Raw genomic sequence first — 25,311 nt, forward strand, 5'->3', positions numbered from 1 at the left:
AACATAAAGATATAAACTGTATTTTTTTGTGAAGAATCAACAACAAGTGGGACACAATCATGAAGTGGAACGACATTTATTGGATATTTCAAACTTTTTTAACAAATCAAAAACTGAAAAATTGGGCGTGCAAAATTATTCAGCCCCTTTGCTTTCAGTGCAGCAAACTCTCTCCAGAAGTTCAGTGAGGATCTCTGAATGATCCAATGTTGACCTAAATGACTAATGATGATAAATACAATCCACCTGTGTGTAATCAAGTCTCCGTATAAATGCACCTGCACTGTGATAGTCTCAGAGGTTCGTTAAAAGCGCAGAGAGCATCATGAAGAACAAGGAACACACCAGGCAGGTCCGAGATACTGTTGTGAAGAAGTTTAAAGCCGGATTTGGATACAAAAAGATTTCCCAAGCTTTAAACATCCCAAGGAGCACTGTGCAAGCGATAATATTGAAATAGAAGGAGTATCAGACCACTGCAAATCTACCAAGACCTGGCCGTCCCTCTAAACTTTCAGCTCATACAAGGAGAAGACTGATCAGAGATGCAGCCAAGAGGCCCATGATCACTCTGGATGAACTGCAGAGATCTACAGCTGAGGTGGGAGACTCTGTCCATAGGACAACAATCAGTCGTATATTGCACAAATCTGGCCTTTATGGAAGAGTGGCAAGAAGAAAGCCATTTCTTAAAGATATCCATAAAAAGTGTCGTTTAAAGTTTGCCACAAGCCACCTGGGAGACACACCAAACATGTGGAAGAAGGTGCTCTGGTCAGATGAAACCAAAATTGAACTTTTTGGCAACAATGCAAAACGTTATGTTTGGCGTAAAAGCAACACAGCTGAACACACCATCCCCACTGTCAAACATGGTGGTGGCAGCATCATGGTTTGGGCCTGCTTTTCTTCAGCAGGGACAGGGAAGATGGTTAAAATTGATGGGAAGATGGATGGAGCCAAATACAGGACCATTCTGGAAGAAAACCTGATGGAGTCTGCAAAAGACCTGAGACTGGGACGGAGATTTGTCTTCCAACAAGACAATGATCCAAAACATATAGCAAAATCTACAATGGAATGGTTCAAAAATAAACATATCCAGGTGTTAGAATGGCCAAGTCAAAGTCCATACCTGAATCCAATCGAGAATCTGTGGAAAGAACTGAAAACTGCTGTTCACAAATGCTCTCCATCCAACCTCACTGAGCTCGAGCTGTTTTGCAAGGAGGAATGGGAAAAAATGTCAGTCTCTCGATGTGCAAAACTGATATAGACATACCCCAAGCGACTTACAGCTGTAATCACAGCAAAAGGTGGCGCTACAAAGTTTTATTAACTTAAGGGGGCTGAATAATTTTGCACGCCCAATTTTTCAGTTTTTGATTTGTTAAAAAAGTTTGAAATATCCAATAAATGTTATTCCACTTCATGATTGTGTCCCACTTGTTGTTGATTCTTCACAAAAAAATACAGTTTTATATCTTTATGTTTGAAGCCTGAAATGTGTCAAAAGGTCGCAAAGTTCAAGGGGGCCGAATACTTTCGCAAGGCACTGTATATGCATATTATTATTAGTATTGGATAGAAAACACTCTAAAGTTTCCAAAACTGTCAAAATATTGTCTGTGAGTATAACAGAACTGATATTGCAGGCGAAACTCTGAGGAAAATCAAAACAGGAAGTGGCTTCTATTTTGAAAACTCCAGGTTCCATAGCCTCCCTTTGCTGGATTTAAAGGGATATGAACAATATTCCTTTTCCTATTGCTTCCTCAAGGTGTCAACAGTCTTCAGACATAGTTTCAGGCTTTTATTTTGAAAAATGAGCCAGAACGATAACATCGCGTCAAGTGGTCACATGAGTTTTGCTCGCACATCAGAGTTTGGATAGGTATTGCTTTTCCCTCTCCTACTGTGAAAGACATTTGCGGTTGATATATTATCGATTATATATTTTAAAAACAACCTGAGGATTGATTATAAAAAACATTTGACATGTTTCTGTGGACATTATGGAATCTATTTGGAATTTTCATCTGCGTTGTTGTGACCGCTCTTCCCTGTGGATTTCTGAACATAACGCGCCAAACAAACTGAGATATTTTGGATATAAAAATAATCTTTATGGAACAAAAGGAACATTTGTTGTGTAACTGGGAGTCTGGTGAGTGAAAACATCCGAAGATCATCAAAGGTAAACGATTAATTTGATCGCTTTTCTGATTTTCGTGACCAAGCTACCTGTTGCTAAGTGTACTTAATGTTTTGTCATGCGATCGATAAACTTACACAAATGCTTGGATTGCTTTCGCTGTAAAGCATAATTTCAAAATCTGACACGACAGGTGGATTATCAAAAGGCAAAGCTCTGTTTTCCTATATTGCACTTGTGATTTCATGAATATAAATATTTATAGTAATATTCATTGAATGTAGCGCTATGCTATTCAGCGGTTGTTGATTACACTTATCCCGTTAGTGGGATTGCAATCATGAAGTAAGCAAAAAAGTGTTAAACAAATCAATATATATTTTATATTTGAGATTCTTCAAAGTAGCCACCCTTTGCCTTGATGACAGCTTTGCACACTCTTGGCATTCCCTCAACCAGCTTCATGAGGTAGTCACCTGGAATGCATTTCAATTAACAGGTGTGCCTTGTTAAAAGTTAATTTATGGAATTTCTTTCCTTCTTAATGCGTTTGAGCCGATCAGTTGTGTTGTGACAAGGTAGGGGTGGTATACAGAAGATAGCCCTATTTGGTAAAATACCAAGTCCATATTATGGTAAGAACAGCTCAAATAAGCAAAGAGAAACGACAGTCCTTCATTACATTAAGACATGAAGGTCAGTCAATACGGAAAATGTCAAGAACTTTGAAAATGTCTTCAAGTGCAGTCGCAAAAACCATCAAGCGGTATGATGAATTTTGCTCTCATGAGGACTGCCACAGGAATGGAAGACCCAGAGTTACCTCTGCTGCAGAGGATAAGTTCATTAGAGTTACTAGCCTTGGAAATTGTAGCCCAAATAAATGCTTCACAGAGTTCAAGTAACAGACACATCTCAACGTCAACTGTTCAGAGGAGATTGCATGAATCAGGACTTCATGGTTGAATTGCTGCCAAGAAACCATTACTACAGGACACCAATAAGTAGAAGACACTTGCTTGGGCCAAGAAACACGAGCAATGGACATTAGACCGGTGGTAATCTGTCCTTTGGTATCATGAGTCCAAATTTGACATTTTTGGTTCCAACCACCGTGTCTTATGAGACGCAGAGTAGGTGAACGGATGATTTTCACATGGGTGGTTCCCACCATGAAGCATGGAGGAGGAGGTGTGATGGTGTGGGGGTGCTTTGCTGGTGACACTGTCAGTGATTTATTTAAAATTCAAAGCACACTTAACCAGCATGGCTACCACAGCATTCTGCAGCGATACGACATCCCATCTGGTTTGCGCTTAGTGGGACTATAATTTGTTTTCAACAGAACAGTGACCCAAAACACACCTCCAGGCTGTGTAAGGGCTATTTGACCAAGGAGAGTAATGGAGTGCTGCATCAGATGACCTGGCCTCCACAAATACCCGACCTCAACCCAATTGAGATGGCTTGGGATGAGTTGGACCGCAGAGTGAAGGAAAAGCAGCCAACGAGTGCTCAACATATGTGGGAACTCCTTCAAGGCTGTTGGAAAAGCATTCCTGATGAAGCTGGTTGAGAGAATGACAAGAGTGTGCAAAGCTCTCATCAAGGCAAAGGGTGGCTACTTTGAAGAATCTAAAATCTAAAATATATTTGGATTTGTTTAACACTTTTTTCGTTACTACATGATTCCTTATCTGTTATTCCATAGTGTTGATGTCTTCACTATTATTCTACAATGTAGAAAATAGTAAAATAAACAAAAACCCTGCAATGGGTAGGTGTTTCCAAACATTTGACTGGTAGTGTATATATATTTTTTGCTCAGAAGACTTGGGGGGGGGGAGGGTTGCGAATATGCCAAATTGAAATAAATTGAGATTCTGTAATTGATAGAGCAGGGGTATCCAACTCTTACCCTATGAGGTACGGAGCCTGCTGGTTTTCTGTTCTACTTGATGATTAATTGCACCCACCTGGTGTCCCAGGTCTAAAATCAGTTCCTGATTAGAGGGTAACAATGAAAAAAAAGGAGTGGAACTGGCTTTGGGAGTTGATTTTGAGGGTGATAGACAATGGTAGTTCCCAATCAGATAATTACTGTAAAACAAATTAGTTTTCATCAGCGCAATGTTTGGTGAATGCATGGCTTTGTTTTGTCCTCAGTCCTCCTTTGAATGCTGTGTGTACTGATTCAGTGCTAAACAGCCATCTTCGATTCCATCCTCATCTCCTTGATCACCGCAACAGATTGTCTGGGCTTCTGTGAGGGTCATTGCATTAGCTGCCACCTACCCTCCATCAATCTCCTGCGCCACTCCAGGCGTAGGAAGCATGCGGGAAAGACCATCGCCGACCCCTTCCACCCCCTCTTCCACAGACCAAAACCTCCCGCCACCTGAACAGTTCCTTCCCCTGCACCGTGGCCCCCACCGCCCGGCCACCTGTTCCACGATGGTCTTCTCATCCATGGACTTTGCACTATGCACTATTCATCCACAGACCATGCACCCTGCACTATCACCACAGAACTGCACATTATTCTTTGCACATCTCTTGCATAATTTAAAATGTTGCTTATAGCTTTCATAGTGTAGTCAACAGTTTTTAGCTTAGTGTTCATAGTGTATGTGGATCTGTGGAAATTCTGTGTCTATATATTTTGTCAGTATATTCTGTTTATCGTCTTTCTGTATATTCTGTTTATTTTGCTAACACCATTTCAGAGTCAAATTCCTGTACATGCAAATGTATTTGGCGAATAAAGCTGATTCTGACATGTTAACCTGAGTTTAGCAGGTTTAATCATATGTCAGTTTACATTATATTATTTGGGACTGTTTATTTACTGTATGAACTGTAGCAGCAGATTATCCTCTTTGTGTCTTCATATAATTAAAAATCCCCATGTGCTGTTCGTGTGTGTGTTCTTGGGCTTAATACCTTAAATATTGGATCCTGCCTTCAATTAGTGGACTCGTTTTATGGTGTTTGCTAGAGCTGACTGTCTGCTTTTCGTTTGACAGACGAACGTTTCTGGTTAACAAGTAATTAGCTAGCTAACTTTAGCAAGTAGATTCCACTCAAATCAAGGTATAGTACACCTATTTGAATTTATTTCCAAATTAATTTGTCTATCAAGCTGCTGGGTTTCCCCAAGCCGTTCGGTGCTAACTGCTCATGCCGGCTAGATAGCTTAACATGCAGTACATCTATTTGGGGGCCAAAAAACAGAAGGCTCAACCAACCAACACGACGGGTTTCAGGCAGCGTAATAGCCAATCACAACACTGGACTGGCCAGGGGCAGGAATTTGTTAGTTTGTCCTTCACGCCAGTGAAAGTGATGGATCTAAGGTTTCTAGCCTGCCCCCCATCTGCCAGAAATCCAAACCCAAAAGGTGCCAAGACTTGAGAGAGCAATGTGTGACTATTGCTGGTTGACAATTTAATGTGTTCAAGTGTATTTGTTACATATTTGAATCCCGTTTCTTTGCTTACAGTTCTACAGTATATGTATAAGTTTAATTTCCACTCTCAACTGGCCTGTGCACTCGCAGGACCGTCCTCGGATTCCCTCAACCACATTTCTTCTCTCTCAACTTGTGCAATGATGTTTCATCTTGCTGGTACGCACCATCTCGCGCCCCTTCAACCTTTGAATCGGATTTGACTCCATACTAGCCAATATTGAGTCATATCATGAATGCTCAGAGAATGGATGTTACAGCTCACAGGGGGATGGATGGCAAAGCCTTCTTCTCAGTGCTAAGCTTTTCAGCACCTTAAGAAGGTTCAGGTAGAGAAAGAATCTTCAAAAGGGCATCTTAATTTTGAGCCTTTGATCCAAAATCCATCCATAAAACCAAGACATTTCATGAAAATATAAGACTCTTTTAGTCTCTCTTCACTCCAATCAAAGCCTAACATATTTTCAGAATGTAGTAGATGTATCATTGGGTAATAATGTATGCTATACTGTATATACAGTAACTATAAAACAGAGATAAGCAGTCTGCAAGGCAAGGCTGCTATAGAGTCTAGATAGGGAAAACCTGGATCTATTGCCTCGTATAAGAGTATAGGTACTGATTAAAACTAAAAGGCTGCATGATGATTTTTCCCTCTCATTTACAGGGACTGTGGTCCGTAGACACTAAATGGAAAATAAATAAACCATGGTGCTGACCTAAGGTCTTGTCCAGTTCCAGCATCAATCCCCCTCAGAAACACCAAGCAGCTCCCAGCCATCTAATCACTCCGCTGTCTCTCCTCTTCCCTGGTGTGGTCTGATGGGACAGCGGCCATTAAATCCCCTAGAGTATGTATGCCCAGCACAGCTCCTGGATGGCTCTGGCTCACTCCCATAGGCATTTACTTCGAGAGGTACCACCAACGCATCAGTCAAAAATCCAAATTTCTCCAAAGTCCTTAAGGATGTTAGGTCTGTCTGAAAACACTGATTTGGGTTGCTCTTGATGTTCTGCATGGTTTCAGGGCATTGTGATTCAGGGTTTCTCTGTGTGTGATTAAACAGTGCAGGGAGACAGACAGCTTTGGAGGAAAGTCAGAAACACACACTCTATTTGCCCAGTAGGCCTACACACATCCCCCACTGAACACCGTGCTTATCACAAACCCAAACATTCCTGCTTACCGTTTTATGATACTTCTACATTCAAAAACAGCAGCGCTCTGTTGCTTATTCTGAGAAAAAAAAATCGAAACCTAATTAATCTGGATAGAGTACTGGAGAGAAGGGAGGAAAAAACAGAACAATATTAAATGGGAACAAACCCAAAGCTCTTTGCTTGAGGCCCAAAGTGTGTTTTAATTAGCCAGCAACTCCTGGCATTGGGTAGTGAGACTTCAACAGACCTGCGGGTGCCAAAATCATTTTCAAACACCTTTAAAAGATTCCTGTTGATTTTTGATCTTTCACAGTTGTTAGGTTCTGCTGCTGCATTGTCACAAGAGCTGTGTTTGAATATTCATACTAACCTCACTAACCTTACTATTTGTGACGTAAATTGAGTATGTAGTATGCTTATTGGTCATAGTATGGATATAGTTAGTATGCCAAAAGTTCCCGGATGTCGTACTACATTCGCCAAAATTCTAAAGTATACAAACTGTGGACACCAATTCTGTGCTCTAGGGCCCATATTGCAATTATTCCAAAAATGGGCGTGGTTTCACAACATTTTCAGATTTGAAGAAAATGGCGGAAAATATGCAGCCGAAGTACAAATATAAGTACAAAAAGTAAATATGAATTGCTTTAACTAATTATGATACATGTTAAGAAAATGTTGAGCAATGTAATAAAAAAGTAATTACTTTTTAAATAAGTTATATTACACGTTGGCCGACAATTTGTTTTGCTACACTAGCCTTACAAACAGCAGAGCATATAATTACAGGAATTGCTTGTATGTACCGGTATGTTAGTTAATAATAACTACCAAACGTTAGTTGGCTACTAATACATCGAACTTGCCAGTATATTATATTATATTAACTAGATTCTATCTAACTAAGTACCCAACGTTTAATGCCTTGATTATTCACGTCATTCTTGGCTTAGCTAAGTGGTACAGTCATTGTTCGTTCTCAATGGACATTGTTAATGAAGTCGTAAGATGTCTAGCTAGTAATTTGTATTGCTAACAAGCTAGCAAGAAGTTGCATAGCAACAGCATCAACTTCCAGTACACAGGCGAAGCGCTAGTACACTCAACTTAAAGGAGACCTTTAGTTTACAGTATACTAAAATGATCTAATAGTATGTAGTATATACTCATTAAGTATGTAGTATACAGTAGGTTAGTATGGGTATTTGAACACAGCTAAGGTGTTTTTTATTTCCTTCATTTGCTGGACGTCTTGGTTTTCGCTGAGCACTAAACTTCAGTGTCATAGCTCTCTCTCCCCACTGACAATGTATACAGGACAGATCAGCTTTCAGATCAGCTTTCTCTATTTAAATTTAAACTTAACGTTAGAATTATTTCTCAATACTGACGACGGATCAGCTTCTAGAGAGATATTACCCCCTCTGGTTGCAAATATTGCCTAACCAAAAAAAATGCACTAAACCACCGATTTGGCACATCATTGCGCACGTTAGGCTACACATAATGAAATATATTGAGACACATTAGACAGTAGTCTACAAGTAGCAAAATAGAACTCAATTAATTGAACATGAGATGTATTTCAAAATGATTGAAATAAGCCTTTAGCTTACTGTATATATTATAATGCCGTCATATCTTGGTTTTTATTTCAAGCATATTTTTATACTTCGCTTGTTTGTACTGTATAATTGCAAAGACGTTGGCAACTTCGTATTTGTAGTCAACTTTGTTCTGAAGCTATCGGCGGTCACAGAGAGACAGATAACCATGTGATTCAATATTTAGCAGAGATCCTATTTGTATAAAGTGAAATGGGAGGGATATTTTTTTTTATCTGACGACGCACTTAGCTGTTCTACGAGTGTTCTGAGGCAGGCGTTGCTCCTACGAAGGTTCTAACGATGAGCTTAGCCTTAAGATGCTTTTGGGAAACCGGGCCCTGGTCTGGTCAGGGGGAAGAGAATGGTCTATCTGAGGCTCAATGTCAGTGAGCAGATTCTATCATGCTGGGTGTTAATGCTGAATAAACCATGAGCACCCTGCGCTTCTCTTCCATAGTCTGCTCTCTCTCCTCTCTCCAGCCCTTTCCACTCTTAAGCACTCTCCCCAGCCTGACTGCAGGTTAATTAATAAATGAGCAAGGTTGGGACTGGCTGTTAGAAGAACACATGTTTACAAAGTGTTCACAGAGGTAACGCTGCTCATTTAGATCCACCAATCACCATTACAACCACCATTCACCCTAGCCCAATACTGAAACCACTATGTAGGCAGAAGTAGAGAATATTGGATAAACAAACATCCCTAAATGACTGTTGTCTCCTTATCACCGTGAGTTACAATAATTATCTCAAGCTAAATGAGTCAGAAATCTACGGAGCATCACAAACAATAATTAAACCCCCAAAAAGAGGAACAAGACAAGGGCACCAGGCAGCAGGCAGCGTAGAGACAGGAATGTATCCTGCTGAGAGGAGAGGTGTCTGACAGGTATTCACACAGAGATGATGACAAACACATACAAGAGGGAAAGTCACTGAGAGCGAGGGAGAGCGAGAGAGTGTGTGCGTGTGTGTGTGTACACTTTGTGTATATCTTTGTTTATACAGTACACTTTAAGGTAACTTTGAGAGAGAAAGACAGAGACAGAGTGAGCGAGAGAGCAGCAGGTAGACAGAGAGAGAGAGAGAGAGAGAGAGAGAGAGAGAGAGAGAGAAAGAGGGAGAGGATAATGGATGAGGTAGAAATGCATGGGTACGTGTGTATGTGCACTGTCCTTTCCTGACACTGACGACAGCCCTGGTTCAGATGATGTTCTAACTCCCAAAGAGGCCCCTGAATAATAGATGATGCTGAACAGAGGACAAGACAGGGAGGAGAGTAGCAGCTCTATCTGTTCACTTCATCAGCTTCCAGCTCACCTGTGCAGCTCCCCAGCCTCTTCTGTCCTGATTCCTGTCCTATCTGTGTCCAGGGAAAGTAAGCGATGTGATGGGGCAGAAGGGAATCTGATCAGCCTACCCTGCAGTGAGGTGGCAAGTATAAAGGTCACCATGTAGGGACAGTGACCACTGCTAACAGAGATAACCAGGGCATGTACACAGCACAAACAACAGCAAATAGAGCAGACTTCAAGGTTACCTCTGTTAGCATTCTGTGCAGTTTCCCTTACTGCTGGGATAGAGGACTCACTCTATGGGCACATTTCTATCAGTAGGCTGGAACTAGAACAACTGCCGTTCTCTAAGCAACATGGCAACCTGGCAACTGTAAATTACGGTGTTCCTCAAGATTCCATTATAAGACCACTATTGTTTTCACTATATATTTTACCTCATGGTGAAGTCATTCGGAAACATAATTTTCACTGCTATGCGGATGACACACAGCTGTACATTTCAATGAAACATGGTGAAGCCCCAAAATTGCCCTCCTTGGAAGCCTGTGTTTCAGACATAAGGCTGCAAATGTTCTACTTTTAAACTCGGACAAAACAGAGATTCTTGTTCTAGGTCCCAAGAAACAATGAGATCTTCTGTTGAATCTGACAATTAGTCTTGATGGTTGTACAGTCGTCTCAAATAAGACTGTGAAGGACCTCGGCGTTACTCTGGACCCTGATCTCTCTTTTGACAAACATTTTGACATTTTGTCACTTCTAGGTTAGACTACAGCAATGCTACTTTCCGGCTACCCGGATAAAGCACTAAATAAACTTTAGTTAGTGCTAAACATGGCTGCTAGAATCTTGATTAGAACCAAAATATTTGATCATATTACTCCAGTGCTAGCCTCCCTACACTGGCTTCCTGTTAAGGCAAGGGCTGATTTCAAGGTTTTACTGCTAACCTACAAAGCATTACATGAGCTTGCTCCTACCTATCTTTCCGATTTGGTCCTGCCGTACATACCTACACGTACGCTATGGTCACAAGACGCAGACCTCCTTACTGTCCCTAGAATTTCTATGCAAACAGCGGGAGGCAGGGCTTTCTCCTATAGAGCTCCATTTTTATGGAATGGTCTGCCTACCCATGAGAGAGACGCAGACTCGGTCTCAACCTTTAAGTCTTTATGGAAGACTCATCTCTTCAGTAGGTCCTATGATTGAGTGTAGTCTGGCTCAGGAGTTTAAAGGTGAACGGAAAGGCACTGGAGCAACGAACCACCCTTGCTGTCTCTGCCTGGCCAGTTCCCCTCTCTCCACTGAGATTCTCTGCCTCTAACCCTATTACAGGGGCTGAGTCACTGGCTTACTGGTGCTCTTCCATGCCGTCCCTAAGAGGGGTGCGTCGCTTGAGTCGGTTGAGTCACTGATGTGATCTTTCTGTCCGGGTTGACGCCCCCCCTTTGTTTGTGCCGTGTTGGAGATCTTTGTGGGCTATTCTCGACCTTGTCTCAGGATGGTAAGTTGGTGGTTGAAGATATCCCTCTAGTGGTGTGGGGGCTGTGCTTTGGCAAAGTGGGTGGGGTTATATCCTGCCTGTTTAGCTCTGTCCGGGGGTATCGTCGGATGGGGCCACAGTGTCTCCTGACCCCTCCTGTCTCAGCCTCCAGTATTTATGCTGCAGTAGTTGACTAGGGGCTAGGGTCAGTCTCTTATATCTGGAGTATTTCTTATCCGGTGTCCTGTGTGAATTTAAGTATGCTCTCTCTAATTCCGTCTCTCTTTCTCTCCTTTTCTCTCTTTCTTTCTCTCTTTCTCTCATTCTCTCTTTCTTTCTCTCTCGGAGGACCTGAGCCCTAGGACCATGCCTCAGGACTACCTGGCCTGATGACTCCTTGCTGTCCCCAGTCCACCTGGCCGTGCTGCTGTTCCAGTTTCAACTGTTCTGCCTGCAGCTATGGAACCCTGATCTGTTCACCGGACGTGCTACCTGTCCCAGACCTGCTGTTTTCAACTCTCTAGAGATAGCAGGAGCGGCAGAGATACTCTGAATGATCGGCTATGAAAAGCCAACTGACATTTACTCCTGAGGTGCTGACCTGTTGCACCCTCGACAACCACTGTGATTATTATTTGACCATGCAGGTCATTTATGAACATTTGAACATCTTGGCCATGTTCTGTTATAATCTCCACCCGGCACAGACAGAAGAGGACTGGCCACCCCTCATAGCCTGGTTCCTCTCTAGGTTTCTTCCTAGGTTCTGGCCTTTCTAGGGAGTTTTTCCTATCCACTGTGTTTCTACACCTGCATTGCTTGCTGTTTGGGGTTTTAGGCTGGGTTTCTGTACAGCACTTTGTGACATCAGTAAGGGCTTTATAAATAAATGTGATTGATTGAACACTCCCGAGAGCTCACCAAAGGCACAGGAGCCAAAATACTGGAATAAAGAGGGGAACAAAAAGAGCATTATAGCAGAGGAAGAAGTGTTGGGTTAGCGGGTCAGATTCATGCTGCACTCTGTGGGGTTGTGAGAGGGACTTTCCCTGCAGTCTGCCCATGGAGAAGAGAAGAGGAAAACGGGGCAAGAAGAAACCTTTGTGAATCCACCCCTCTAGAGTTCTCTCCACTTCCCAAAGAGCAGCACTCACTCTCTCTGTGCTTCTTTCTTCTTTTCTCTCACTCAATTTCTCATTATCTCTCTCTCATTCTCTCTCCCTCTCATTTCCTTCTCTTCCTCTCGCCGTTTCCACCTTCACTCTCTCATGAAAATGTCAGTAGCCTGTCACTTTGAAGCAGAACACTTCCCTCCTCTCCGTCAGCAGAGTGATCTGTCTCACTAGATATGTTCAGACGAGAGGAGACAAAACGCTGAGAGGAAACACACAACTATACTAGCCAATGGCACAAATACTTTTCACCCTAGGATATAACATACTGTATGATGCAAACATTCCACTCACACTGAAACCTAAGGCAACACTAGGATCAAACCTCTCAGAAAAACAATTACTTCAACACTAAATCTAATGACTCAAAGGCTGAAATTTGCAAACATTTCCTCATTGTGATTCAATAAAAGAACATTTCTGAAAACATTTCTGAAAACTTTCTGGAAAACGATTATATGATAGGCAGTGGGATACTCTCTGCAAGCCAGTCAAAAAAACAGAATTACAGCTCCACAACGATCTAGGCATGTAAATCACTAATCAGGTACACAGGCTTACACTCTCCCACAAACTATCGGTGCTGTTACAGCTTTTTCCTGTAATGCTGGATGGGAAACACTCACGCACCCCCTGAGCAGTTTCAGGGAATGGAGCATAGAATAGCACTGGCAGCTGTGCTCAGAATTTAAAGTGGGAGAAAGAAGCCAATTACATTTCCATTACCACCCACTGTCTATAATTACTGATACCTCTCTTTCTCTCAGGGAAGTGTTTCGCTTACAGGACTTCCACATTTAAAGGGGCGTGATGCGTCCCACTCTCTGACGGTGGGCCCAGAAGCATTACCCTGCAGGGTCAGAACCTCTAATCAGGGCCTGGTAAGCAGAGCTCGTCTGGAGCCATAAAAGTTCCAGGGCCAAAGGAGCATGTCAGCTCAGCTATAAAACACACACTAATGATTACCGTTCTCACTGCAGCTGCGTTATTAACGCTTGGAGACATGTAGGGGCAATTCCATGGTAACGTAATTATGCATATATTTCACTTTAAAATGTATGCCAAACAAAAAACATTGATTTAAAAGTTTAACAAACCATACAAACCATTACCGGACCTGCTGTTTTCGAATCTCTCTCTACCGCATCTGCTGTCTCGAACTCTGAATGATCGGCTATAAAAAGCCAACTAACATTTATTCCTGAGGTGCTGACCTGTTGCACCCTCTACAACCACTGTGATTATTATTATTTGACCCTGATGGTCATCTATGAACGTTTGAACATCTTGGCCATGTACTGTTATAATCTCACCCGGCACAGCCAGAAGAGGACTGGCCAAACCTCAGAGCCTGGTTCCTCTCTAGGTTTCTTCCTAGGTTCCGGCCTTTCTAGGGAGATTTTCCTAGCCACCGTGCTTCTACATCTGCATTGCTTGCTGTTTGGGGTTTTAGGCTGGGTTTCTGTACAGCACTTTGTGACATCGGCTGATGTATACATTTGATTGATTGAACTATATGCACAATGAATGAATTTCACAAAATACTGGAAGAACTGTGCAGATGTAAAGTTTGGCAACAGAATTACAGTAAAATCTCCCTCAACTTTTTAATGTGATCACGTTTTCCAAAAACTCTACTCCACAGAAAGAATGGCGTGTCAGATATGACATGACACCTTGAGTTTGAAAAATATCTTGGTTATTGAACTACTGTAAGTGAAGTGCATAACCCAGTAAAATAATTACGGTAACGGAATTATTTCCTGGGTCCCTGATCTGTACTACACAGAAATGCATAATTATGGATATGAAGGTCATTCTCCTCATGCTGATGTATCCTGAATAGGTACACAAAGGTAGAAATACAGTGCCTTCAGAAAGTATTCAGACATTTTCCACATTTGTTATGTTACAGCCTTATTCTAGATTGATAAATAACAAATCCCTCATCAATCTACACACAATAAACCATAAGGACAAATCCAAAATTGTTTTTGATTGTTTTGCAAATGTAGAAAAAAAATACAAAATTATAATCACATTTACATAAGTATTCAGACCCTTTGCTCAGTACTTTGTTGAAGCACCTATGGCAGCGATTACAGCCTCAAGTCTTCTTGGGTATGATGCTACAAGTTTGGCACACCTGTGTTTGGGGAGTTTCTTCCATTCTTCTCTGCAGATCCTCTCAGTCTCTGTCAGGTTGGATGGGGAGTGTCGCTGCACAACTATTTTCAGGTCTCTTTAGAGATGTTCGATCGGGTTCAAATACCGGGCTCTGGCTGGATCCACTCAAGAACATTCAGAGACTTGTCCCAAAGCCACTCCTGAGTTGTCTTGGCTGTGTACTTAGGGTCGTTGTCCTGTTGGAAGGTCAACCTTCACCCCAGTCTGAAGTCCTGAGCACTCTGGAGCAGGTTTTCATCAAGGATCTCTCTGTACTTTGCTCCATTCATCTTTCCCTCATTCCTGACCAGCCTCCCAGTCCCTGACTCTGAAAAACATCCCCAATGTTTTGGTACCCTTCCCCAGATCTGCGCTTCGACACAATCCTGCCTTGGCACTCTACGGACAATTCCTTTGACCTCATGGCTTGGTTTGTGCACTGTCAAGTGTGGAACCTTAAATAGACAGCTGTGTGCCTTTCCAAATAATGTCCAGTCAATTGAATTTACCACAGGTAGACTCCGAGTTGTAGAAACATCTCCAGAATGATCAATGGAAACAGGATGCAGCTGAGCTCAATTTCGACTCTCATACCAAAGGGTCTGAATACTTATGTAAATAAGGCATTTCAGTATCATTTTAAATACATTTCGAAAAATGTCTAAAAACCTGTTTTCGCCTTCTTATTATGGGCTATTCTGTGTAGACTGATGAGGATTTTTTTTATTTAATCAATTTTAGAATAAGGCTGTAACGTAACAAAAAAAGTCATGGGCTTTGAATACTTTCCGAATGCACTGTATGCAACATTATCCTTTGCATATATGTGTATTATTCTACACACTGGCTATTATTCCCAAACAAGACCAAATTTGGTCCGGTCATGGACGTCTATGATTGGGCCAAATCAATGCCGGTAATAAACTGTAGATGTTGAAATCATGGCTGGTCCGGACTTGCCCAAAAAACGACGTGTGTGGATGTTGAAATCAAGGCCAGGGTGGGCTAACCAAGTTTCAAACACCAACTGTGGATCGTGGCTACTTTGATTTCCCATTGTAGTCAATTCAATTGCAGTAATTACCTTACAGATTTTTCTGTAATTGTTGTTACCAATTTGGTAACAGAATTACAAGTTTTAATCACTTAATTAAGCAATAAGGCAAGAGAGGTTGTGGTATATTTCCAATATACCATGGCTAAGGGCTGTTTTTAAGCACGACGCAACACGGAATGCCTGGATACAGACTTAGCCGTGCTATATTGGCCATTTTGGGTTGCAGGTATCCTAGTGGTTAGAGCATTGGGCCAGTAACTGAACGGTTGCTGGATTGAATCCCTTAGCTGACAAGGTAAAAATCTGTAGTTCTGCCCCTGAACAAGGAAGTTAACCCACTTTTCTCCGGAAGGCCGTCACTGTAAATAAGAATTTGTTCTTAACTGATTGCCTAGTTAAATGAAGATAAAAAAATATATAAAAAAATACAGTATACCACAAAACACCATAGTGCTTTATTGCTATTATAAACTGGTTACCAACATCATTGTCATACCTGTGGTATACGGTCTGATATACCACAGCTTTCAGCTGATCAGCATTCAGGGCTCGAACTACGCAGCTTATAATAATTAATAAACAGAAATGTATATCAGTAAAAACACTATAACTAATTGGTAGGTCTAGCTTCCCTATGAACGTTCATTATTCTCCCTCTTCATGGGGGAGAGAAATTAGAACATATCTTAAATGACAGGTAACATAATTACAAGGCACAAGGCAATGTTTCTTAAAACTTCTTAAGGATTGGCGTTCCGTCAACGGGACAGTTGTAAATCATGCAGCGAGTTATGTCAAGATTGCAGATTTGAGAGAAACAACAAATGTTGGTACATATAAGTGTCTTATATCGGCTGAAAGCTTAAATTATTGTTAATATAACTGCACTGTCCAATTAACAGTAACTATTACTGCTCCTAACCACAAAACACTTTTTTCTTCGCGATAGGTTTGATAAATTCACCTCTGAAGGTGAAATGTGCACTTATATTCTGATATCTTGCTCTGATTTATCATCCAAAGGGTCCCAGAGATAACATGAAGTGTTAGTTTTGTTAGATAAAATCCTTTTAAATATATTCTAAAAAGATCCATATAGCATGCACAATCGACTTTGTATTTCCACTCGTTCAATTTGCAAAGAAAGGAATCAGTGAAAATCTCACCCTAAACGTTGTTTCAATGAGTCAAATCACTTTCGTATCTATTCCTCAGAGTTCCGAGAAGGTAACAAGACTTCACTATTTAATTAGGGGTGTAGTATATCCTATATGACACCATATTTGGTCAGAGAGCGACGCCTTCAAGGCACGTCGATGACGCGAGCGGCCATCACTTGAACAACTGTATCTTTGTCAAATGTATGTCGTAAAATGTAGCAACTAACCTTGTACGACAGCATGCCTTTTCATTTTGGACAAAAATTATAAGGATATTCAGAGTTATGAAGTTATGAAAACTGGTTGTTTTGCAAATGTTGAACTTATAATATGGCTAGTAATACTTGGAAAGCTAAAAGTCCGAGTAAACAGATTTGACGATAGTCTTGCAGAAAAATGGAATATGAATGCGAATCTCTCCTCCATGATTTGCGCAAATGTACCTGGGGACTTCACACTAAAAGTCTTGTTGTTCATTCATTTTTCAAGTTATCCATCTGACACTTTGCACATACACTGCTGCCATCTTATGGATACTTTCAGAGTTACAACCAGAGTGAAGGCTATAACTATGACCCTTCTCTTTGCATTTCAAAGATGGTGATAGAAAAAGACTGGTTGGTTTATTCTTTGTATTTTCTTCTACCAGATCTATTGTGGTATATTCTCCTACATTCAATTCACATTTCCACAAACCTCAAAGTGTTTCCTTTCAAATAGTACCAAGAATATATATATCCTTTCTTCAGGACCCGAGCTACAGGCAGTTCGATTTGGGCATGTCATTTAGGTGAATTCTTTTTAAAAATGGGGCTATCCCTAAGTTTAACTTACAGAAGGTAGAGAAATGTCTCCAAAAATAAATATGTGTTGATATTAGTTGTCAGGGGTCTTTGCTTCAACATTATTGTGTTTTGATGTATTTTTAATAGCTTTTTCTGGAAGATGTTTTCTAAGACTCCTTTTCCATCTGTTTGATCAGAAATCAAAGCCATTACTTGTCACATTTTTAAGATGTTTGTTATTATGATTCTTTATCTATGCCTTCATTTCCCCAAAATATAGACTCTTAGCTATCATTTTACACCCAATTTGATATGCTCCGATGAACTTCACATGTTGGTGCTCATGGAAATGATCATAGGCTTCATTAGCAGGTGCCCTTTTGGAGGTGGGCAGGAAGGGAGAGGCAATACAACCTCTGACCCTTGTCAATCCATACATGGATTCTATTGAGGAGAGCTAAGGATTCTCTCTCTCCCCCTCTCTTTCCCTAATATACAGTACCCTCCCATATGTAACAGATTACAAAACAAACTGTAATCCATTATGTTACCAGCTAAAATATTGTAATAAGATTACAGATACTTTGAAAAACTAGATGATTACTTTTAAATTCAGAAGGGATGTTTGCTGTTTTCTCAATGACATTCAAATTTGCAAAAAATTACCATAGGTCAGAGACCTCTATGATGACACACTAAATGTGTTTGATGGATTGTGGTAAAAGAGCAGGAATGGGCCTTTGTAGGCTACAGCCCAGGCTGTCTTCCAATAGTGCGACTGCTGTCGGCATCCAAATATTATCCAACTTAAATAAACGCTTGGAGGTAAGGACAACAGCAGTGGTGTAGCATATGGGCGATACAGATATAACTTATTATTGATATCTAGGACACATTGCACATTGATGTGACTCACACTTCTGCTTTCTCATTCTGCTATTTTGCTATATTGTGGTTGTTGTGGATGGCTGTTCACAAATGTAGTCCTATACTGTAGGTCAGTGCCGGTCAGTGCCATTTAAGCTTAGGGAGGACACTTTTTCTTAATGAACATGGCCTTATTTCTATGACAGCATATTGGATGACTGTCATTCATATTCCATTCAACTAGGTCAAATGTAACATGCTACAAACTAGCCTTCAAATTAAAGTTTATAACATTCATGACACATTCAATACCGCCTAGGGTGTAATCATTAGTCCAAACAGTTGCAAACAAGAGTTTCTATTGGAAAAATGTAGGTAGGTTAATCCCTGTTTGGTTAGGTAGGTTAATCCCTGTTTGGTTACGTTTATAACAAACGTTTTCAACAGATTCTGCAGAATGTATACACCCATAATCACCGAACACAGTTCACTTTAATAGCAGCCACATACAAACAGCATCATCACTTTGCTCGTTGTATAATTCCTTCTCTGCTCACATTTTCCCTTCACTTGTGGACTTCAGTGCACAACACAACAGACGCCTGTGGCCAGGCGAAAAAAACTTTCCAAGCCAAACATTCATACCATAACCGCTAACCGCTACACACAGCCTATAACGTTTTCACCATATTAGCTAACGTCATAGTCAACATAGTCAACAGCTAGTAGAACTAACACGTTAGTAAACCCGCTACAATCAGGGTACAGTGTACAGTCAGCAAGCAGTTTAGCAGTTACACCGGTGGGCCTCGGTGGCAATAGATTACTAAAACCTAAAGCTTACCTTGATTTGAAAGCGTTCCAGTGTTGGATAGGCTTAGCCAGCTAGCCTCTTAAGTCGACCCACTACTTTTTCGAACATTCTGTTAAAAATCGCGCAACATTTCAGCGTCCTGCTACTCATGCCAGGAATATAGTATATGCATATGATTAGTATGTGTGGATAGAAAACACTCTGAAGTTTCTAAAACTGGTTAAATAATGTCTGTGACTATAACAGAACGTGAACAGCAAGCGAAATCCCAAGAAAAACCTGGTCACAAAAAACACAGAAAAGTATTAATCCGCCAGTCTCTGAATTGTTGATTGCAAGCAAAAATATATAGCCGGGAGCTTGCAGTTCCTACAACTTCCTACAACTTCCACACGATGTCGACGACGTCATTTTTGTTGACAAAAATCTTTGACAAGTGTTTTGTCAAAGAATATAGGCAACTTATATAATTTTTTTAAATGACGTTGCGTTTTGGAACGGAGCTTTTCCTGAACCAGACAGGCTATACAAATGGATATTTTGGGCATACATGGACGGATTTAATCGGGAAAAAGACCCAATTGTGATGTTTATGGAACATATAGGAGTGCCAACAAAGAATATCATCAAAGGTAATGAATGTTTTATATTTTATTTCTGCGTTTTGTGTAGCGCCGGCTACGCTAATTATTTTGTTTACGTCCCCTTCAGGTATTCTGGGGTGTTGCATGCTATCAGATAATAGCTTCTCATGCTTTCGCCGAAAAGCATTTTAAAAATCTGACTTGTTGGCTAGATTCACAACGAGTGTAGCTTTAATTCAATACCCTGCATGTGTGTTTTAATGAACGTTTGAGTTTTAACGAGTACATTTAGCATTTAGCGTAGCACATTTGCATTTCCAGGTGTCTAGATGAGACGTCTGCGTCTCAGGTGGGAGTAAGAGGCTAGCTAACATAAATGGCATTCCTCTCTGTTTGAGCTGGGTTTTGGAGTAGGCTAAATTAGCTAGCTGCAATAGCTAGCTAAGTAAGTGAAAGTGAAAAAAATGCAACAAAATAGAGCTAACTCTTTCTCTTTCTGCTGCTTCCCCTTAATTGTTGAATAAATTAATTTGTTAAAAACAGTTCAACTATTGTCATTCTCTCTCTGAGTCAACTACTCACCACATTTTTTTTTTTTTTTTTCACCTTTATTTAACCAGGTAGGCTAGTTGAGAACAAGTTCTCATTTGCAACTGCGACCTGGCCAAGATAAAGCATAGCAGTGTGAACAGACAACACAGAGTTACACATGGAGTAAACAATTAACAAGTCAATAACACAGTAGAAAAAAAAGAGAGTCTATATACATTGTGTGCAAAAGGCATGAGGAGGTAGGCGAATAATTACAATTTTGCAGATTAACACTAGAGTGATAAATTATCAGATGCTCATGTACAGGTAGAGATATTGGTGTGCAAAAGAGCAGAAAAGTAAATAAATATAAACAGTATGGGGATGAGGTAGGTAAAATTGGGTGGGCTATTTACCGATAGACTATGTACAGCTGCAGCGATCGGTTAGCTGCTCAGATAGCAGATGTTTGAAGTTGGTGAGGGAGTTAAAAGTCTCCAACTTCAGCGATTTTTGCAATTCATTCCAGTCACAGGCAGCAGAGAACTGGAACGAAAGGCGGCCAAATGAGGTGTTGTTTTTAGGGATGATCAGTGAGATATACCTGCTGGAGCGCGTGCTACGGGTGGGTGTTGCCATCGTGACCAGTGAACTGAGATAAGGCGGAGCTTTACCTAGCATGGACTTGTAGATGACCTGGAGCCAGTGGGTCTGGCGACGAATATGTAGCGAGGGCCAGCCGACTAGAGCATACAGGTCGCAGTGGTGGGTGGTATAAGGTTCTTTAGTAACAAAACGGATGGCACTGTGATAAACTGCATCCAGTTTGCTGAGTAGAGTATTGGAAGCTATTTTGTAGATGACATCGCCAAAGTCGAGGATCGGTAGGATAGTCAGTTTTACTAGGGTAAGTTTGGCGGTGTGAGTGAAGGAGGCTTTGTTGCGGAATAGAAAGCCGATTCTAGATTTGATTTTAGATTGGAGATGTTTGATATGAGTCTGGAAGGAGAGTTTATACAGTCTAGCCAGACATCTAGGTACTTATAGATGTCCACATATTCTAGGTCGGAACCATCCATGGTGGTGTTGCTAGTCGGGCGTGCGGGTGCAGGCAGCGAACGGTTGAAAAGCATGCATTTGGTTTTACTAGCGTTTAAGAGCAGTTGGAGGCCACGGTAGGAGTGTTGTATGCACTGCACTGCAGTGCTAGATAGCCGCTGATTATGCTTTCAGTACTAGATTCATTCTATGATCCTTTGATTGGGTGGACAGCATGTCAGTTCATGCTGCAAGAGCTCTGAAAGGTTGGAGGACATCTTCCGTAAGTCGTCGTAATTACTGTGTAAGTCTTTGGAAGGGGATGAGAACCATGAGCCTCCTAAGTTTTGTACTAAAGCCAATGTACTCATAGGTTAGGTACCCAAAATAGCTGTCCTCTGGCGACACCTTGGTGCTTCCCCAGAGAGTGCTGTTGAGGCTACTGTAGACCTTAATTGCAAAACAGAGAGTTTTAATCAGTGATTTGGTGAATATATATTTAGTATAGTTTTATCTAAAAATAATAACTGTCTGAAATTCACTGAGTAGGATGGTCCTCCCCTTCTTCTGAGGAGGAGCCTCCACTGCTATATGTGTATTTTAACCCTATAATGGTTGAATTGAAGAAGTTTAAGCTGCCCATCAATCAATGTTTTTGCCACGAGGGATGTATTCATTACAGAAATCGTTTACCATTTAAGAACCAAACGGAAGCAAACAGAGCAAAACCGAAGTTTCTATTGGAACAATTCAGGTAGATCCCTCCCCGTTTCGTTCAGTTCACTTCCGCTTAAGAAACGTTTTGCAAAAGAATCGGCATAATGAATAGGCTACGCCACAGTGGACAGCCAGTGAAAAATGCGCTCTTGCAACAGCTGTATAGAGTGGATCCCAGCCTGTGGAATACAAGTTTGAGGGAGTTACTTCTTTCTAAATCTAATTCGTGCTGATAAAAAAAAACTAGAATAATCCATAGGCCTAACGGACATATGCTGAAACACACACACCTTTTATAGACTTAAACAGCTGCAAATTATCAAGCGTCACCAACAAAAATGTAAACAATAGGCCTGTAGCAAATGGAGCATATGCAGCATACATTTCGGTAGTGCTGAAAGCATGAAATTCCCAGAGCAGCATTTCTTCAACTTGAAGCAGTCCTCCATGACAACAAAATCATAAACAACAGAGTAGGCTAATTAGGTCTTAGTTTTTGGGTTATGCTCAGGTAATACAATTTGGCAAATCTATATTTCCAAGTCCTATTCTTGAATATCAAGGGGTATTAATTGAATCGGAATGACTGGAAATCTGACGGACTGTTGTTTTTAATGTAAAGATATAGCCTAATCATATTATTATCTGTAGTAGAAAGTAATGGGTTAGAAGACACCTAAACTCAGCAAAAAAATAAATGTCCTTTTTTCAGGACCCTGTCTTTCAAAGATCATTTGTAAAAATCCAAATAACTTCACAGTTCTTCATTGTAAAACATTGTTCCCCATGCTTACAGAGGGTAGGGTAGGCAATTAAGGTCACATTTAAAACTTAGGACACTTAAGACGCCTTTCTACTGACTGAAAAACACCAAAAGAAAGATGCCCAGTGTCCTTGCTCATCTGCGTGAACGTGCCTTAGGCATGCTGCAAGGAGGCATGAGGACTGCAGATTTGGCCAGGGCAATACATTTCAATGTCTGTACTGTGAGACACCTAAGACAGCGTTACAGGGAGACAGGACGGACAGCTGATCGTCCTCGCAGTGGCAGACCACGAGTAACAACACCTGCACAGGATCGGTACATCCGTACATCACACCTGCGGGACAGGTACAGGATGGCAACAACAACTGCCCGAGTTACAACAGGAACGCACAATCCCTCCATCAGTGCTCAGACTGTCTGCAATAGGCTGAGAGAGGCTGGACAGAGGGCTTGTAGGCATGTTGTAAGGCAGGTCGTCACCAGACATCACCGGCAACAACGTCGCCTATGGGGACAAACCCACCGTAGCTGGACCAGACAGGACTGGCAAAAATTGCTCTTCACTGACGAATCGCGGGTGATGGTCAGATTCGCGTTCATCGCCGAAGGAATGACCGTTACACCGAGGCCTGTACTTTGGATCAATTTGGAAGTGGAGGGTCCGTCATGATTTGGCGTGGTGTGTCACAGCATCATCGGACTGAGCTTGTTGTCATTGCAGGCAATCTCAACGCTGTGCGTTACAGGGAACACATCCTCCTCCCTCATGTGCTAGCCTTCCTACAGGCTCATCCTGACATGACCCTCCAGCATGACAATGCCACCAGCCATTTCTGCTCGTTCTGTTCGTGATTTCCTGCAAGACAGGAATGTCAGTGTTCTGCATTGGCCAGCGAAGAGCCCGGATCTCAATCCCATTGAGCACGTCTGGGACCTGTTGGATTGGAGGGTGAGGGCTAGGGCCATTCCCTTCAGAAATGTCCGGGAACTTGCAGGTGCCTTGGTGGAAGAGTGGGGTAACATCTCACAGCAAGAACTGGCAAATCTGGTGCAGTCCATGAGGAGGAGATACACTGCAGTACTTAATGCAGCTGGTGGCCACACCAGATACTGACAGTTACTTTGGATTTGATCCCCCCTTTGTTGAGGGACACATTATTCAATTTATGTTAGTCACATGTCTGTAGAACTTGTTCAATTTATGTCTCAGTTGTTGAATCTTGTTATGTTCATAAAAATATTTACACATGTTAAGTTTGCTGGAAATAAACGCAGTTGACAGTGAGAGGACGTTTCTTTTTTTGTTGAGTTTATATAACCAAACCCATAAAGTAAAATGCAACATATATTTATTGCCAGCTATGTATAAACTCTAACATTGATTTATCCTGCAATATGTCGTTCAATTGGTCATATTCATTTTTGTCTTGTATTGCTTCTTCATAAGCAAGATGATATTTATTTGGATGAGTGATGTCTTCGCTAACTGCAAAGTAAAAATGGATTATATTGTAAAAATGTATGAATGTTCTTTTAGAATTTTTGTCTTAATGGAAATTTTCACCAATTTTGAATGTTAAATTGTGTTAGTGCATCTCTGAGAGATGTTCTATTGATTCCCAGGGTAATTTCATGTTTTCATGTCTTCATGTGTATCTGTTCAAGCAGGCAGAAATCCGTCCAGTATGATATGGCACTGTGATAAAGTCTCTCTCACTACACAGAAAGTTAATATGAATATGACTTTTAGATCTCAAAAACGTCTAGCATACATGTCTGATTTCAATACTGGCCGATGTCATAACGTAGGAGGTTGTCTTCTCTCGAATGAGCCATTGACCATATTTTTTGCGATATTCCAACCTCGAGAAATGTGTAGTTTAACAGAAAATCCACCACATTTCTCCTATTTGTCTGCCTCTTCAGTCCAAGGTGCATTGTATGGTGCCGTTGCAGGGCCATTGTGAATGTCAGACTCCACTCTGTGAGGCACATCGATCTGCAGGTTGAACATGCTAAGATTGTAGACTCCAAAATTGATAATGCAGTTTGTTTAGGCGATTTTACAGCTACTGCAGCTACTTCACATGCTGATATTGCATTGCATTATGGGTTGAGCTGGAACAGATTTCCACCAAGATTTTTACATGTTGCTACCAACTTTATTATAACGACAAAATGTAAAATTTGTTCACAAGAAAGATTGTTCTCACATATTAGTGTTAGCAGTGTGTAGCAGATTACATTTAGAAAGTAATCTCTCTCTCTATGTGTGTGTTTAGCATCTCTCTCTCGTTAAAACAGCCACAGAGCATTTCCCAGGAGAGGAGGGTAAAAATAGCACAAACTGAGCTTGTTCCATACATCAAATAACAAGGATTCTCTTTAACTATGTACTTTTGGCAGCTGTGGTCCTTTTCACAGTGATTAGCTGTTTTTCCCTTTGAAAAATAAATAGTTAGATTTCACCATTGC

The 25,311-nt window shown here is 41.1% G+C and overlaps 1 protein-coding gene across 4 annotated transcripts in view; it reads right to left on the bottom strand.

Moving 5' to 3' along the window:
• The window catches only part of necab2 (N-terminal EF-hand calcium binding protein 2), a 126,359-nt gene that overhangs the window by 93,023 nt on the left and 8,025 nt on the right, over positions 1-25,311 (bottom strand). The window lies entirely within an intron of this gene.

This window comes from Oncorhynchus mykiss, chromosome 1 (assembly GCF_057628025.1).
Source record: "Oncorhynchus mykiss isolate SJ-2025 chromosome 1, ASM5762802v1, whole genome shotgun sequence".
NCBI lineage: Eukaryota > Metazoa > Chordata > Actinopteri > Salmoniformes > Salmonidae > Oncorhynchus > Oncorhynchus mykiss.